The following is a 16,117-nucleotide window of genomic DNA, read 5'->3' on the forward strand; positions in this document are numbered from 1 at the left end:
AAAGTTAGAGGGGGGACGCACTTTTTTTCCTTTAGGAGCGATTATTTCCGAAAATATTAATATTATCAAAAAACGATCTTAGTAAACCCTTATTCATTTTTAAATACCTATCCAACAATATATCACACGTTGGGGTTGGAATGAAAAAAAATATCAGCCCCCACTTTACATGTAGGGGGGTACCCTAATAAAACATTATTTTCCATTTTTTATTTTTGCACTTTGTTGGCGTGATTGATATACATATTGGTACCAAATTTCAGCTTTCTAGTGCTAACGGTTACTGAGATTATCCGCGGACGGACGGACGGACGGACAGACAGACATGGCGAAACTATAAGGGTTCCTAGTTGACTACGGAACCCTAAAAATGGAAAAAAAATGTTTTATTAGGGTACCCCCCCTACATGTAAAGTGGGGGCTGAATTTTTTTTTCATTCCAACCCTAACGTGTGATATATTGTTGGATAGGTATTTAAAAATGAATGAGGGTTTGCTAAGATCGTTTTTTGATAATATTTATATTTTCGGAAATAATCGCTCCTAAAGGAAAAAAAAGTGCGTCCCCCCCCCCTCTAACTTTTGAACCATATGTTTAAAAAATATGAAAAAAATCACAAAAGTAGAAATTTATAAAGACTTTCTAGGAAAATTGTTTTGAACTTGATAGGTTCAGTAGTTTTTGAGAAAAATACGGAAAACTACGGAACCCTACACTGAGCGTGGCCCGACACGCTCTTGGCCGGTTTTTATGTTTTGGTTGACTTCAACTTACAAAAATTGACGCCCGAAAGCTGCAAGCTGCGAGTAAAGACGGACAACTCAGTGGATTTCACTGAGTTCATTTGACACGCTAAGTAGATACGTTTGCTTGATCTATGGTATATATGACATCTGTGGAAATTAAAGACATTTTGACTGTTACAAGGTTTGTTTACAAATTCTATTGACGGCGACTTTAAGTATGCCTAGGAGGGCTAGGATTGTGACAAACATGTGAATTTCATGGGCCTCAATTTTGTTATCCATCGAAATATTTTTTGTGATTTTATTAGGACGTCGCAAAAAAAGTAAATTACGTCATTCTCAAATGACTTCTAATAAATAGGTAGTTGAGTAATCCACACTCAAAATTGAATTCCATTTTTTTTCCAAACACCAAACCGAGGAACCTTATTGGACTCAGATCAGACTAAACGCTGATTCCAACTTAAACACAAAGCCAATAAGGTACACACGTTGAAAACACGGTATTTTTCATGAAAATATATTTTTTTCCCACTTTTTAAAACGTAACACAATGACTGACGTGACTCGACGACCGTAACCGGCAAGGGACAGTAGGGTGAAATAGCTTCACACTTATTATTATTTTAAACGGTAATAGATACGGGATCGTTTCTTCGTGACACATCTTTTGTTAAATCATAATATTTTGACCATAAAACCAATTATTTTTATTCATTTCAATTTTTATCTTCTCTAACCACTATCTAAGAATAATCGCCTAAATACTCATTTCTATTCCGTATGGATTCCAAACTAGTTACTCTCTACTTACTTAAGTAAAACCAATTTGATTTAGCAGTTATACATTGGTATCGATCGCTCTGTTTATCTGAATTTCAGTCAGACACGTATTAATAATCGGCCGTGGGCCACGTGCAAGCAAATTAATTTATCCAGGTATCACTCCAGTGCACAATGCAGACCTCACATGCATAACGATATTTGCCTCGGGTCCGTTCCCGGTGTGTCCTGTGACATGCAAATCTTGGTGATAGTATTAAATCCGATAGCGGTGTGAGTGCCTCGATGCTGGTCAATCGGTGTAACCATCCCGCGGTTGTGCGTGCCTGTTTGGTAATCGAATTGTGGATTCTTTTATTGCTTATCACTGATTGGAACCAGCGGACCAAAATCAACGGGTCAATTCGTTGTACCTTTTCTCTGCGCAATTTCGATTTGCCGATTCTGGCTTTACAGAACCACAGATTTTTTTGGAGATAAATGTTTGTTAAAGTTTCACGCCGATTGGTCATTATCTAAATTAGCTGCAGAAAATTTAGGCTGCTAATTAGGCCACTCGTTTGTGCAAATATAGATGAATCCATCTTTCTGACTCATATTCTTATTATGGATACCTAAAATTAATGGTGAAGAGTTGGTAAGAAGTTGTTTAAACATTAAGTATAAGTTGCTGACTGGAATCAGTGCGCGATGAGTAGTTTGTTTATCTGCGTAGATATCTACATTATAAAAAATACTATGGAAATCTGTTTACTTACTAAGATTACGATGGGTAGCAAGAATCATGCAATAACTAGTACAGTATGTAGCATTTCAGTAGCAAAGTATCAGACTGTGTCATATGTAGGTACCTACTTTATTTTCCTACACACACTACTACACTACACTACATTGTGTAAGGTATTTACTTTATAGCATGGGCGGAGGAGTAAAAATGGTTTATTTATATTTTATACAATACTTTGTCCCATTGTTATAAGTGTCATCCTTGTCTAGTTACTTAAATAAGTAGTAGCTGTTGTAACATTATAGGCACGTACTTTTATCAAGTATACAATTAAGTATGCTTAAGTTAAGGTGGGCAAAAACACCACTTTATATTGTGACAAAAATATTTTTCAAATTAGTTTCCGAATTACGCGTACTATGTTCGCAAAATATCTATTTATTGACGAAAATAGTATACGAAATTTAACTTTTCAGGTGTCGCAAAACTCATCCCTGTTAAAAAACTATTTCGTTTTAGTTGGTAGCTAACTGAAAACAAAAATAAAAATTGTGACATTGCAGTGCCAAGTCGCCAGCCACTCGCCTACGCCACAATTTAACCCATATCCCACAGTCGACTTCTACGACACCCACGGAAGGAAAGGGGTAGTGAAATTCTTAACCCACCACCACACGGGTAACCACTTCAACCCCTGTCTTTCCCTTACGTGCCAAGAGTGGCACTGGAACTTGAATACTTAGTTTCATGTGCTCTGCCTACCCCTTTATGGGATACAGGCGTGATTATCTGTATGTATGTATGTATGGTGCCAACTGCCACTTTAATGATATTATATTTATGTAGTGTTATAACAATTGGTGGTATCGTTATCTCTTATTTAATAATCATAAAAGTGCATAATAATTAGATGTTAACTGACTTCAAAAAAACGGACCCCCTTATTCATAAAAAACTTATAACACCCCGACGCAAAAACGACGGGGTGTTATAAGTCTGACGTGTCTGTCTGTCTGTGGCATCGTAGCTCCCGAACGGATGAACCGATTTAGATTATTGTTTTTTTTTTGTTTGAAAGCTGAATTAGTCGGGAGTGTTCTTAGCCATGTTTCATGAAAATCGGTCCACTATGTCGGGGTTTTTTTCTCTTTTTCCCAAATACCGATGGCCAACATGACTGATAAACGATTATTAACAGAACGTTTATGAATAACGCCAAAAATATTACTGTTTAAGTCAAATCGAGCTGAGCTACATTATGTTACATAGGTTAAGTTAGTACGAGTACCTACTAAAATCCATTACTATAATTTAAAAATACGTGAAAGTGTTAAACTTTGTAAGTTACAATTTGCGTGTCAAAGTGACACCATAATTAAAGTTTCGTGACGTCCGCGCGGACGCCACACTTCTAAACAAGCCACTTTCATTATAAATCAACTGGGGGCCTAGGGAACATAACAATCGTTCGAACTAGGCTCGTTCGTAGTGTTCATTGGTTCGTTGGTTGTCGGTTGTCGTCAACGAAGACAACGAAACGCCACTTGTCTCTTTAAGGCACTAATCTAGAAGCGTAGAAGCTTAATGTAAGAATACAATACATTGTCTTTGACGTAATAGCTAGGTTTTTTGGCGCGTAGACAAGTAGCTAATCGTTCACGTTTTATATGGTAGTTATCTCTTTCTCTGTGGCACAAATACGGAAAGAGGGGATATCTACGATAGCTGTAAAGAGGCTATAGAGCTGTAACGATTGGTCACTTGCGCGCTGATTTCAAATTTAAGATACTCTTGGTACAGCGAACCTTTTAAGCTCTGCCCTCCCTGATGAGGTGTGAGGTGTGTAGCTTACCTGCAAAAGTGCAAAGATACACATTGGATCCCGTTTGCAATTTATGACTCATATATTTAAAAGAACTCACTTAAACCAACTCTTTGATTTTCTTGATCTACCGACATTTTAACATGTTTTTTCTTTTTTTTTCAGATTGTACACAAGACGTCATCGCATCAAATGTAAGAACCGCAACTCACACCTACGTATACCTTTGCTTACTCTTAAAAAATCTAATAGGTACCTCTATACATAAGCAAAAAAAATTCTAATATAACTATAAGGCCCTCTTACCAATCACTTAAGCAGGGTTAGTGGGCTGTCAAGATATTCATTAAAATGGTAGGTTAATAATAATTTTCGTTATGCAAAATGAATTAAATTGCCTCAGACGTAAACTTATATTTTCCTTTTCGGAATATCACTGTAATTACCTATAAAACCAGGCGCTACTTCGGCGCGTACAACCTGCTTATAAGCTCATAAATACCGCAAACACTTCAGTTTCAAACGTACATTTAAACTGATATTTAACTCACACACGAACACTTACACACAAAGGCAGCTCAGTTAGCTTGTGAAACAGTAAACATGCTTACACTTACACCCCTGACATCAAAGTTCCGCTTCACACAACTAAATTGCAACAGTGGCGTAGTCACCCTTGTACTAAGTATGCTCTCCTGGTACTGATTGTAACGAAGCGGTCGCTCAACCAGCGCCGAGTAGCTCTCATACACGCTAGATGTATGTATGTGTGCATATGTGCATATGTATAGCCTAATTCAGGACACATGATTGAGTACTTCGGAAATTCGCAGGATAATTAGCCGGCATACCGACCATTATTAATAAGCCTGCATAAATCGGCGCTGAGTGGTTGCAAGCGCTGAAGAGGTCCGGATGAATTTAACTACTAAGGGTGAGTTAACAAGATACGCTTCTCTGGACTAAGCGAAATGTTAGTGTGTAAAGAATGCTCCCAATTATGATTCATAAGGCCTAACACAATCCATGACATCTTAATAATAACAAATAATAATATATGACATCTTATTTCGATTTTTAACAATCCATGAAGTTTGCAAATCCCTTTTTTGGCAAAATTGTTGGTATCGTTAAATATTATTTTATTTTAGTCGTTATGTAGGTACATGTAGGTGTATCTATAGGTACGTTCTATGTACGTCTACAGGTTGATACAGGGTATTTTTTTAAATGTTGGGGTAGTTGCACCATTAGATGACCGACATCCAAAAGATGACTGATGGGTCTAAAATCTAAATAATATTCACGAATTATTTTATGCACCCTAGAGTATTTTTTTAAACGCAGCAACTCATCACCGAAGCTAACATTTGAATTCCCTGACAATTGAGCCACGCACACGTCCGTGAGCGGTCATCAAGTTTGTGCTTCACGTCAAAATCGCATTTTATATGGATTTCTTATTTTTTGACCAAAAGATGAACGGAGTTTATTTTATATAAAAAAAGATTTATTTAAGTTTATATTTGTATGTAAACGGGATTGTTCAACTAAAGAACCTGTACCCAAAACGTGAACTAGGAAAATTTACTAGTTCATCTTTTAGGTTGGATTCCAATAAATGAATTTTGTATTAAATTAGTTCGTTCAATTCATTCATGTTGTGTCCAAAACATGAACCAACTAAATTGATTAGTTCAAGTTTTAGGTAGCGGTTTCAAAACGGAACGTTTTAATTTTCATAATATTTTTTAATTTTTATTTAACCATTGCTGTTTTATTTAAGTTCATATTTGTATGTAAACAGGATTGTTCAACTAAAGAACCTGTACCCAAAACGTGAACTAGGAAAATTTACTAGTTCATCTTTTAGGTTGGATTCCAATAAATGAATTTTGTATTAAATTAGTTCGTTCAATTCATTCATGTTGTGTCCAAAACATGAACCAACTAAATTGATTAGTTCAAGTTTTAGGTAGCGGTTTCAAAACGGAACGTTTTAATTTTCATAATATTTTTTAATTTTTATTTAACCATTGCTGTTTTTAAAATTGTAAAACCATTTTATATTTGTTACCTATGCACTTACAATAGGGGCAAAGTTGAACTGTTTCCTACAAATGCTACTTATGTCCCGCCTGTTCATTAATTGGAGTTACATCGTTCATGTATTGGGCACATTATACTGACTTTATGCTGGCTATGTATCGGGATCAAATCGTTCAGAGATAGGGTACTCTGTTCAACTACTGGCAATTTGTCTTTTGAGATATAATTATTTTTATAAAATTACTGAATAAGAGACTAAAAGTAGTTTATTCTAAACTCATTTAAATGCAGAATCACAAAAAAAAATCTTAAAAATGAGTTGCATCATATAGGAAAAAATTCCGAAGTTAGGAAATTCGCTTAACTGTTCATCTTTTGGTAAATTTACCCTAAATAATGAACAGTGCGTACCTAATACCTCATTAGTGCAGTATTTCAGTAGATAATCAAAAATTCAATTCATTACTGTTCTTGGTAACAATATAGTAACGTAAAATTTAGGTTGACTATACTTAACAAAGTACATAAGTAACAAACAATAGGGATGATTTTTAACTTCTGATTAGCAGAAACGTCTGCAATCGATGCCACTAGGCTTAGAATAAATTTAAAAGCTTAAACGGCAACCGGAGTTCCAAGTCATATTGGAAATTCACCAGTTACGATGCGCTAACCATGCTAAATTTTTAACTTCTGATTAGCAGAAACGTCTGCAATCGATGCCACTAGGCTTAGAATAAATTTAAAAGTGGAAAATGTCTGCCTTGGGTGAGACTTGAACTCACGGCCTCTGGATCAATATTCGAGCGCTCTGCCAACTGAGCCACCAAGACTTCAACATAGCCAGCGAAATTTTCCACTACTAAGGTCAATGGGACCCGTAGCGACATCTACCGTAAGAGTGTTAAACTTCTTAAACGGCAACCGGAGTTCCAAGTCTTATTGGAAATTCACCAGTTACGATGCGCTAACCATGCTAAATTTTTAACTTCTGATTAGCAGAAACGTCTGCAATCGATGCCACTAGGCTTAGAATAAATTTAAAAGCAGAAAATGTCTGCCTTGGGTGAGACTTGAACTCACGGCTTCTGGATCAATATTCCAGCGCTCTGCCAACTGAGCCACCAAGACTTCAACCAAGCCAGCGAAATTTTCCACTACTAAGGTCAATGGGACCCGTAGCGACATCTACCGTAAGAGTGTTAAACTTCTTAAACGGCAACCGGAGTTCCGGTGTTCGGAATTTATTCTAAGCCTATTGGCATCGATTGCAGACGTTTCTGCTAATCAGAAGTTAAAAATTTAGCATGGTTAGCGCATCGTAACTGGTGAATTTCCAATATGACTTGGAACTCCGGTTGCCGTTTAAGAAGTTTAACACTCTTACGGACTACGGTAGATGTCGCTACGGGTCCCATTGACCTTAGTAGTGGAAAATTTCGCTGGCTTGGTTGAAGTCTTAGTGGCTCAGTTGGCAGAGCGCTCGAATATTGATCCAGAGGCCGTGAGTTCAAGTCTCACCCAAGGCAGACATTTTCCACTTTTAAATTTATTCTAAGCCTAGTGGCATCGATTGCAGACGTTTCTGCTAATCAGAAGTTAAAAATTTAGCATGGTTAGCGCATCGTAACTGGTGAATTTCCAATATGACTTGGAACTCCGGTTGCCGTTTAAGAAGTTTAACACTCTTACGGTAGATGTCGCTACGGGTCCCATTGACCTTAGTAGTGGAAAATTTCGCTGGCTTGGTTGAAGTCTTGGTGGCTCAGTTGGCAGAGCGCTGGAATATTGATCCAGAGGCCGTGAGTTCAAGTCTCACCCAAGGCAGACATTTTCCACTTTTAAATTTATTCTAAGCCTAGTGGCATCGATTGCAGACGTTTCTGCTAATCAGAAGTTAAAAATTTAGCATGGTTAGCGCATCGTAACTGGTGAATTTCCAATATGACTTGGAACTCCGGTTGCCGTTTAAGAAGTTTAACACTCTTACGGTAGATGTCGCTACGGGTCCCATTGACCTTAGTAGTGGAAAATTTCGCTGGCTTGGTTGAAGTCTTGGTGGCTCAGTTGGCAGAGCGCTGGAATATTGATCCAGAGGCCGTGAGTTCAAGTCTCACCCAAGGCAGACATTTTCCACTTTTAAATTTATTCTAAGCCTAGTGGCATCGATTGCAGACGTTTCTGCTAATCAGAAGTTAAAAATTTAGCATGGTTAGCGCATCGTAACTGGTGAATTTCCAATATGACTTGGAACTCCGGTTGCCGTTTAAGAAGTTTAACACTCTTACGGTAGATGTCGCTACGGGTCCCATTGACCTTAGTAGTGGAAAATTTCGCTGGCTTGGTTGAAGTCTTGGTGGCTCAGTTGGCAGAGCGCTGGAATATTGATCCAGAGGCCGTGAGTTCAAGTCTCACCCAAGGCAGACATTTTCCACTTTTAAATTTATTCTAAGCCTAATAGGGATGATGACTACATAAAAAAAATGGCATTCTGTTTAGTCCGTCAGTTAGATCGTCCAAAAATACTGAACACATATTTTTCGCTTTTTCTAGTTAATGCAAAAATTCATGATTAACTAAGCGATACACATTCAATAAGCGTTTTATTTAATGGACACATTTACTTAATAATTTTCTTTGATTTCATGATGACAAGTATGACAACATTGACAACACGCCTACTTAGCCAGAAGTACCGGAACCGCTATCATCCAAATCTGTACAGTACTTCAAAAAATATTTTCAAAATAACATCGCCTGGCCCCGAATAAGTGACCTAACTTTCAAAGCCTTGCATCTTTCTCAAAACAATATAGTTTTACAAAGAGCACTAACTTTAGTGTGGCAGAGTTGCACGTCGCCCTTGATCTTCCAATATCTTTGATAGTTTTATTACAAAACTTCGTGAGCGTCAGTAACTACAATGTAGTTTGTAAGATTTTTATTATGTAAGAGTGTGGCAGTAGCGGTAAACAAGCGTTTAAATTTTTTGTGACTTACGATTACAATAGCCACAATACACATTAACATTAATAATGATATCAAAACCACGGAAACCATATGTTTACTTGCCTCCAAAAAATCAATCGTATTTGTTTCATTTTTTTTTTCTAACAACATCCACCATTATAAATAAGTTGTTTTGGTGCCGATATTGAATATTATGTAAAAAATATTTAAAACTGTTCAAAAATTAATCCAATTGATATTTTTAAATAAATAGCAGTGCATTTAGGGCCACTTGCACCAACGAAAATGGAGGGTTAACCCGAGGCTAACCCACCATTTTTATATATAGAATTTGACAGTTGACAGCCCACTAACCTTGAGTTAAGCGGGTGGTGCAAGTGGCCCTTAATGATACATAATTATTCGCATCTTCAAATTTTGGTTAATTTTTTTGTTGGGTTGGGTTGGGTTGAGTTAATTGGGAAAAAATATTTTCGGAAATCAAATGAATAGAGGAAACTGTTATTCGGAATTAGTAGTAATTTTTTTCTGTTGTGATTTTGAAAATCGTAATTTTGTTATATTGGATTAGTTTACAAAAGTACGGAATTATATGAAAATCGGGATTATGAAATTCGGGATAACATATTACGGAAATGTGGGTGTTCCCCATTTATTAATGTCCTTACATGTAATTAGTTATCTGAACTATCTGAAGCAGATCACATTTTTGCTTAGTTCACCTCTTGTTGAGTTGCTAATATTTTTTTGTATTGTATCGTTTTCTTTATCAAGTTTGCGCATGAAAGAATCAGCATATTTGCCGAAATCTAAATGTTCCTGAACATGTAACACAGTGTAGGAAGAATTCGAACCTTTTAAAAAATGTAAGCTTTGGCTTCTCGGATTTCTTGCATTAGGTACCTATATTGTTCATTGTTTACGCCCGGCCCGAAGAGTCGATGCCAATGTTCAACTTTTCTGTTTGCCTTCGCCTTGTTTCTGATTCTTGTTGTTTTTGTCCCATAGCACCAAGATTTATAAAGAATGAAAAAAACATGCGTTCGAGATGATTGTATCGATCTCACGCACTAAATGTGTAGTCATTATGAATCATAAATATTAATTAATCGTGTTTTTTTTTTCTATTTGCAGGACGCCCTTGCGAATGTTGAAGATGCTGCGCTGTTTATTTACCACACACAAACACACCACTAAGTATATCGCTATTTATTTAGAATCACACCAATCTTGAGTCAGTCAATCACACCAAGCTAAATTGATTTTGATAGCTCCGTCTGCTCAAAGGTTTTCAGTGAAAGTCGTACTTATTTACTTCCGACACGTTGCCAAACTTGCTGCCTTAGTTTGATATAGGACACTAGCCGCTGCCATACAATCATAATAATATTCATATACCAGTAAATAAGTATATATGTATGTATACCAATGTCAGGAATATGTTAGGTATCAAAGCATGTAAATGCTTACTAAATATAGGTACCTAGCTAGTGTGCAGACAAACCTAACGCCGTGGCTTGCGTGGGCGACAGCGATGCAACGCATACGAAATCAAACCTTATCGATATGGAAGATGCGATGAGACGCGACGGCGACGGTCGCGCGACGGTCGCGCGACCGTCGCCCACGCAAGACACGGCGTAACATAAAGCGATGGTAATTATAATAATATCAACTCACCTCGGGTTAAATTACCTATATATTTGAATTAAAAATCCTTGCCCGGTGAAATACTTCTTAGGTAGGTACTTATAGATATAATTTAATAGTGATAGTCGTAGATAATAGTGTGCTAGGAGTAATTCAATTAGGTAATTAAATGTGAAGATGATACAACTTGCTTAATCGTAATTAGCTCTTCCCACCTGCATGGCAGGTTAACAACCGTAAGTGCGTTTAAACATTATCTGATCCGATATCGGATGTAGGACCGATGTCCTATATATTTGAGACGCCATCTTTGACATTTGCCTTCATACATACTTCAACATCCTTCCTACATACGGGATAAGTGTAACCAGACATATATAACTCCTTAAAGACAAATAAAGTCTAAGAAAAAAACGTACCTCAGTACCATCAAAGAGGATCGAGTATTATAGAGAGTTTCTGTCAAAGTAAAATGTGTAATCACAGTGCATAGACTGCCATCTCTCGGCACACACTTAAAACTTTTGAACCTCAGTTTTGACATTTTGGCTACATATGTCTTTGGTACCATACAGAAAAAGGTACGGTGGCCTAGATGGCATTACACCTTTGGGGTACGCTCAGCTAGATGGCGCTAATATTAATATTTGACATTTTAACACATATCAAGCTAAGAATATGGGCCAATTTGTCAAACAAAACTGAGGTTCAAAGTGTTAAACCTGTGTCAAGAGATGGCAGTCTATGCACTGTGATTACACATTTTACTTCGACGGTAACTCTCTATAATACTCGGTCCTCGTTGGTGAAATTAACCTTTAACCTTCTTGTTACGTTAACTAATTGCAAATTTAATACTGATATGATCTGCCGTCATGACGTAATAAAATATCAATTCAGGTAACTTCAAATGACGTCGTCGAGCAATTCAGAAACCATCGTTATTTTGAAATCTGTAAAATATTTCACTAAGTGTTTTAATTTTACGAGGATTTTCAAGCTAAAAAAAAAGGACATTATTAAAATCTATTCCTAGTGCGTTCATAATAACAGAACTAAGACTACCACTCTCTTAATTATCAACTAGGTACTTAAAATAAAATATATCAGCTCAGAATACACACATACACACATCAAGTTTGTCAAGTTATTTCCGCCACAAGAGAAAGGTGGCAAGTTTAAAAATGTAAGCACAAAGGATGGCCGTGGCCGTCCCGGTCGTCTTATAGAAAATTTAGATTTCATTCTTTTTTCGACTGACCAAGTGGACTTGCCAGAGTACGTATATTACATTCAACGGCTATGATATTCTTTTTTTATGGCAAATTGTCGATATCGATTTTTATCGTAGGTAGGTTCCTGTATTTATGTTTAAGTAAGTACAGTCAGCTGCAGAGAAAAGTAGACCCCCTCGAACCTATACTGTATGGCAGGGGGCTCCTTTTTTCTGCAGCTGACTGTACATATTTATTTGTATATCCGTACGTAGACAAACAGTATACATATTTGACCAGTTATATCATACATTTTACTCGTACTTCCTATATTAGAAACCATTTACACAAACAACAATGACACATGCTAAGCGAATGATTATTTCCAACCATAGTTTGAGGGGATTCGAGCTGCCTGTGGCGCGAATTCACCTCAAGATAACAATGAAGAGTGTACTTGGCCTGTGCGAATGCTACTTTACTGCCGTTAAATGGTAAGTAATTTTATATTACCCTTACCAATCCTTACTAATATTATAAATGGGAAAGAGTGTGTGTCTGATTGTTTGTCCGTCTTTCACGGCAAAACGGAGCGACGAATTCAGGTGATTTTTTTAAGTGGAGATAGTTGAAGGGGTGGAGAGTGACGTAGGCTGCTTTTTGTATTTTTCTAAGCCCCCCACTCCCCTAAAATGGGCGGTGGAAGATTGTATGGAGTATTAAGTAATTTTCGAATTTAACTCGAGCGAAGCTAGTTTCTCTATACACGGTGTAACATGAGAAAACCGAATAATTTTAACAGTGTATTCATCGTATAAGAAGAGTAAAATGTCATATATTTTTTCTGAATTTCGCCTAATTTCAGAGTTACAAGCTTTCAAAAAAATAACAATTACTTATTATTTCTCCGAACAATACGCTGTTTTGATGGCGATAACTATCCTCGTATCAAATAGTAACCAGTGACTCATCAATCAAAGTAATCAAAATCTTTCGGCTTCCTCATGTTACACCGTGTGTAAAGTAGACGATCTAGTACCTGCTGTCGTCTCTATCAACAATGAAGTACTCCAATAATCTGCACTACTTTAAACTGAAAGCATCTTAACTTAAGGTAACATGTTGACACCGTTCTTTATAATTTAAATCAATTACTACTGTATTATCGGGATAGCAGACCACGTAATTCATAGCTATTCTACTCAACTGTACGGACAGTCGGACACGGTCACAACTTTTTTAGAAAATGCGATTCGTTCAGCAATAAAAGTTCGCCATTCTCTGTAATAAATAGGCACCTAGTATAAGACAAATAAGCACTTCGAACATGCACTTTATATCAGAATGATACCTAACTGATGTTATTCATTCAGTATCGTGTATTTCGCTCGTACCCGTCCGAACAAATGAATTTAGTAAATAAATAAAATATCTGTCTGTTACGAATGGCCTAGGTTTAGATATGTCTCCGTATCTTAAAACCAGTCAACGGCCTCTCCAATATCGATCTTAATTATTCAGCCAGACGCAACTAGAATAAAATTGTTTGTTGTCAGTATCCTATTAGGTTTCATTAGGTGTAACGCAAAAAAATGGGCCGCGTCAAGTGGCCGTCGCGTCTAGCTCACTTCGCTCACCAAATTTAATCAAAGCTCTTAGTAGTGTAGCAAGTTAGCAACAAGGCACCCTCATCTCATGTGACCTTATGTCACGGTGAGCTAAAAGTAGATACGTGGCAGTGGCCAACCTAAACCATAATATCACAAATGCTCTTAATTTTGGTCAACTAGCATAATATGTATATGAGAAGATACCTACATAAGTATGTCTGACATAGGCTTAGCGCCTAGGGGATTTTTTTTTGTCTTATTAGACCGGTGACTTGCCTGTCACGTGCCCACAGCTGAAGAACGCAAGGCAGTATTTCATGGGCGATTTACATACAGATGGATTAGCGTCCCGAGGGTCGTGCATCCGTTGAATTTCTATTGTTAGATTGGAAAATGTAGCGACACCGCGCTCGACTTTCCTTCCTTCATAATGATTAGTTTGCAACAGCGTCACCGCCTATTCGCACCTGACGGGAGTCGACACGAGATTCTACGAACATTACTTTTATTTTAACGCTCTCGTCCGCAATAAGATGCAATCAAATTTATATGCGAGTTGGTATGGTAACGGTACCTGCTTGCAATTTATATTGCGCACATGCTCCTCCTTATCTTTGTTATTTATTTCCAAAACTGTAAGTATGTCACAATGGTGGCACTTTAATATGGCAAGTGCAAAGTAACTCACGATGTAAATATGTAACTCGGGAAAAATTATATCTAAAATGAAAAAGAGTTGAAGAGAAAATTCAAGACGCCATTCTTTTATAACATACTTATTTAGGCACTGGTCCCACCGCGAGCTAGTAAGCTATGACCCATACAACCATTTCGGTCGCAAAATCTTCAAATCAGTTACTAACTGTCAAATGTGACATAACGCGTGGTAACGTCGTGCAAACAATGTGACCGTATTGATACAATAACAAAATGTAGTCGACGTGTGCACTTGTTACGGTAACAAAATGTGTACGAATCTGTGGCTGTCAATGTCACTGTCAGAACGATTTTAACGACACTTTATTAGTCGACGTATGCACACATAAGCGTAACAACAAGTGGACGAATTTGTGGCTGTCATTGTCACTGTCAGAACGGTTTCTGACAGTTGATAGTAATATTAATGACGACTACTTCAACAAGTGTCAATTGTGAAATGCCGCAAAATACTAGTTGCTCTATAAAGACAATAGAGAGATAATAATATGATCCCCGATCCTTTACAACCCAGCAGCTCGGTACGCACGTTACAATTTTTTTTTAATCTTCTTTAGTGAGGACAACTGAGTACGACGGCATATTTAATTGTTTATAAAGTTTGAGGATACCTGAAAAAAATGAATACAAGAAGCCATTTTCAAATCCAATAAATATTCACTGCTTTCGGTCACGCGTGTACGCTGCGACCATTTTGCGACCGTTTGTTGACCGTTTGGTGACCGTTTGGCGACTGTTTTACATGTAATATTACCGAGTCTTAATCCATATTTTAACAACTTTATTGGTTTTCTAGGCAATATTTTTATTATTTCAGTATAGTATATGCACCGGAGCACTAAAACTTCACCAAACTACGCAAACACCGAGTAGTCAATAATATTATTACTGGTTAAACTGAGGTAAATTGATGGCGCGTTGATAAATTTAGACTTATTTTATGAAATCACTCGAGCAATTTAATTGGCCATGGTAATTAGCCCATATTATATTACAATTGCAAACAATATTTATCTTTAACAAATTCTTACGCCATTACATTTTAATGTCAAATGATTTTATTTCTTTTTTACTTTGACGTCTCTGACAGTCGCCATTTGAAAAGAATGAAATGAACGAATGATTTTGGGAAAGTAGTCGCCAAACGGTAACAATGTGTGCACGCGTAGTGCACACTTCTGTCACTTCTGTGACCATTTGTGCCTGTTACCAATCGTCCCCATTTGGGTCGCCTCGACTAAACGTCGACCGTACTGCGACTAAGCATTGAGACCCGAAGACCTGTGTATACACAAAATAGGACGATTTGCGTAGGAACGGCGACCGATTATGGTTATATGGGGAACTATCGGCTATAAAAACGAACAAAAGATAAGCACTCCCGTGCAAATAAAAGAGACACGGCGAAATTGATAGCTCACCGCTGGGCGAGTTAACTATAAACATCGCCGTGTCTCTTTTATTTACGCGGGAGTGATTATCTTTTGTTCGTTTTTATAGCTGATAGCTCATAGCTTACTAGCTCGCGGTGGGACCAGTGCCTTAGGCAAGTCGAACTATATCTTATTAGGGTTCCGTACCAAAAAGGTACAAAATGAACCCTTATGGTGCCGCTCTGTCCGTCTGTCTGTCTATCTGTCACTTTTTTTTCTTATATTATGAAGGTCTCAGAGTTGGATTGAGTCTCAAAAGCTATTTTGTCTGTTGCTCAGAAATGAAATAAATAAAAAAGAAACTAAAATCCCATCAAAAACATAAATGTGAAATGAGAGCCAAGTTCAATAATATGATACTTACATATGCCTTGGTTGTTAACTTCAACGAAAAA

At 37.2% G+C, this 16,117-nt stretch overlaps 1 long non-coding RNA gene and 3 other non-coding genes across 4 annotated transcripts; all 4 read left to right on the forward strand.

Moving 5' to 3' along the window:
• Positions 1 to 4,928: 4,928 nt before the first annotated feature.
• On the forward strand, positions 4,929 to 12,427 carry LOC125242279. The gene is made up of 3 exons (XR_007178840.1): positions 4,929 to 5,013; positions 10,233 to 10,295; positions 12,358 to 12,427. It is a non-coding gene; the product is annotated as an uncharacterized LOC125242279 (long non-coding RNA).
• Positions 7,883 to 7,955, forward strand: Trnan-auu. Its single transcript has one exon. It is a non-coding gene; the product is annotated as a tRNA-Asn (tRNA).
• On the forward strand, positions 8,181 to 8,253 carry Trnan-auu. Its single transcript has one exon. It is a non-coding gene; the product is annotated as a tRNA-Asn (tRNA).
• Positions 8,479 to 8,551, forward strand: Trnan-auu. Its single transcript has one exon. It is a non-coding gene; the product is annotated as a tRNA-Asn (tRNA).
• Positions 12,428 to 16,117: the final 3,690 nt, after the last annotated feature.

The sequence above is a fragment of the Leguminivora glycinivorella genome, chromosome 2 (assembly GCF_023078275.1).
Source record: "Leguminivora glycinivorella isolate SPB_JAAS2020 chromosome 2, LegGlyc_1.1, whole genome shotgun sequence".
NCBI classification, from domain to species: domain Eukaryota; kingdom Metazoa; phylum Arthropoda; class Insecta; order Lepidoptera; family Tortricidae; genus Leguminivora; species Leguminivora glycinivorella.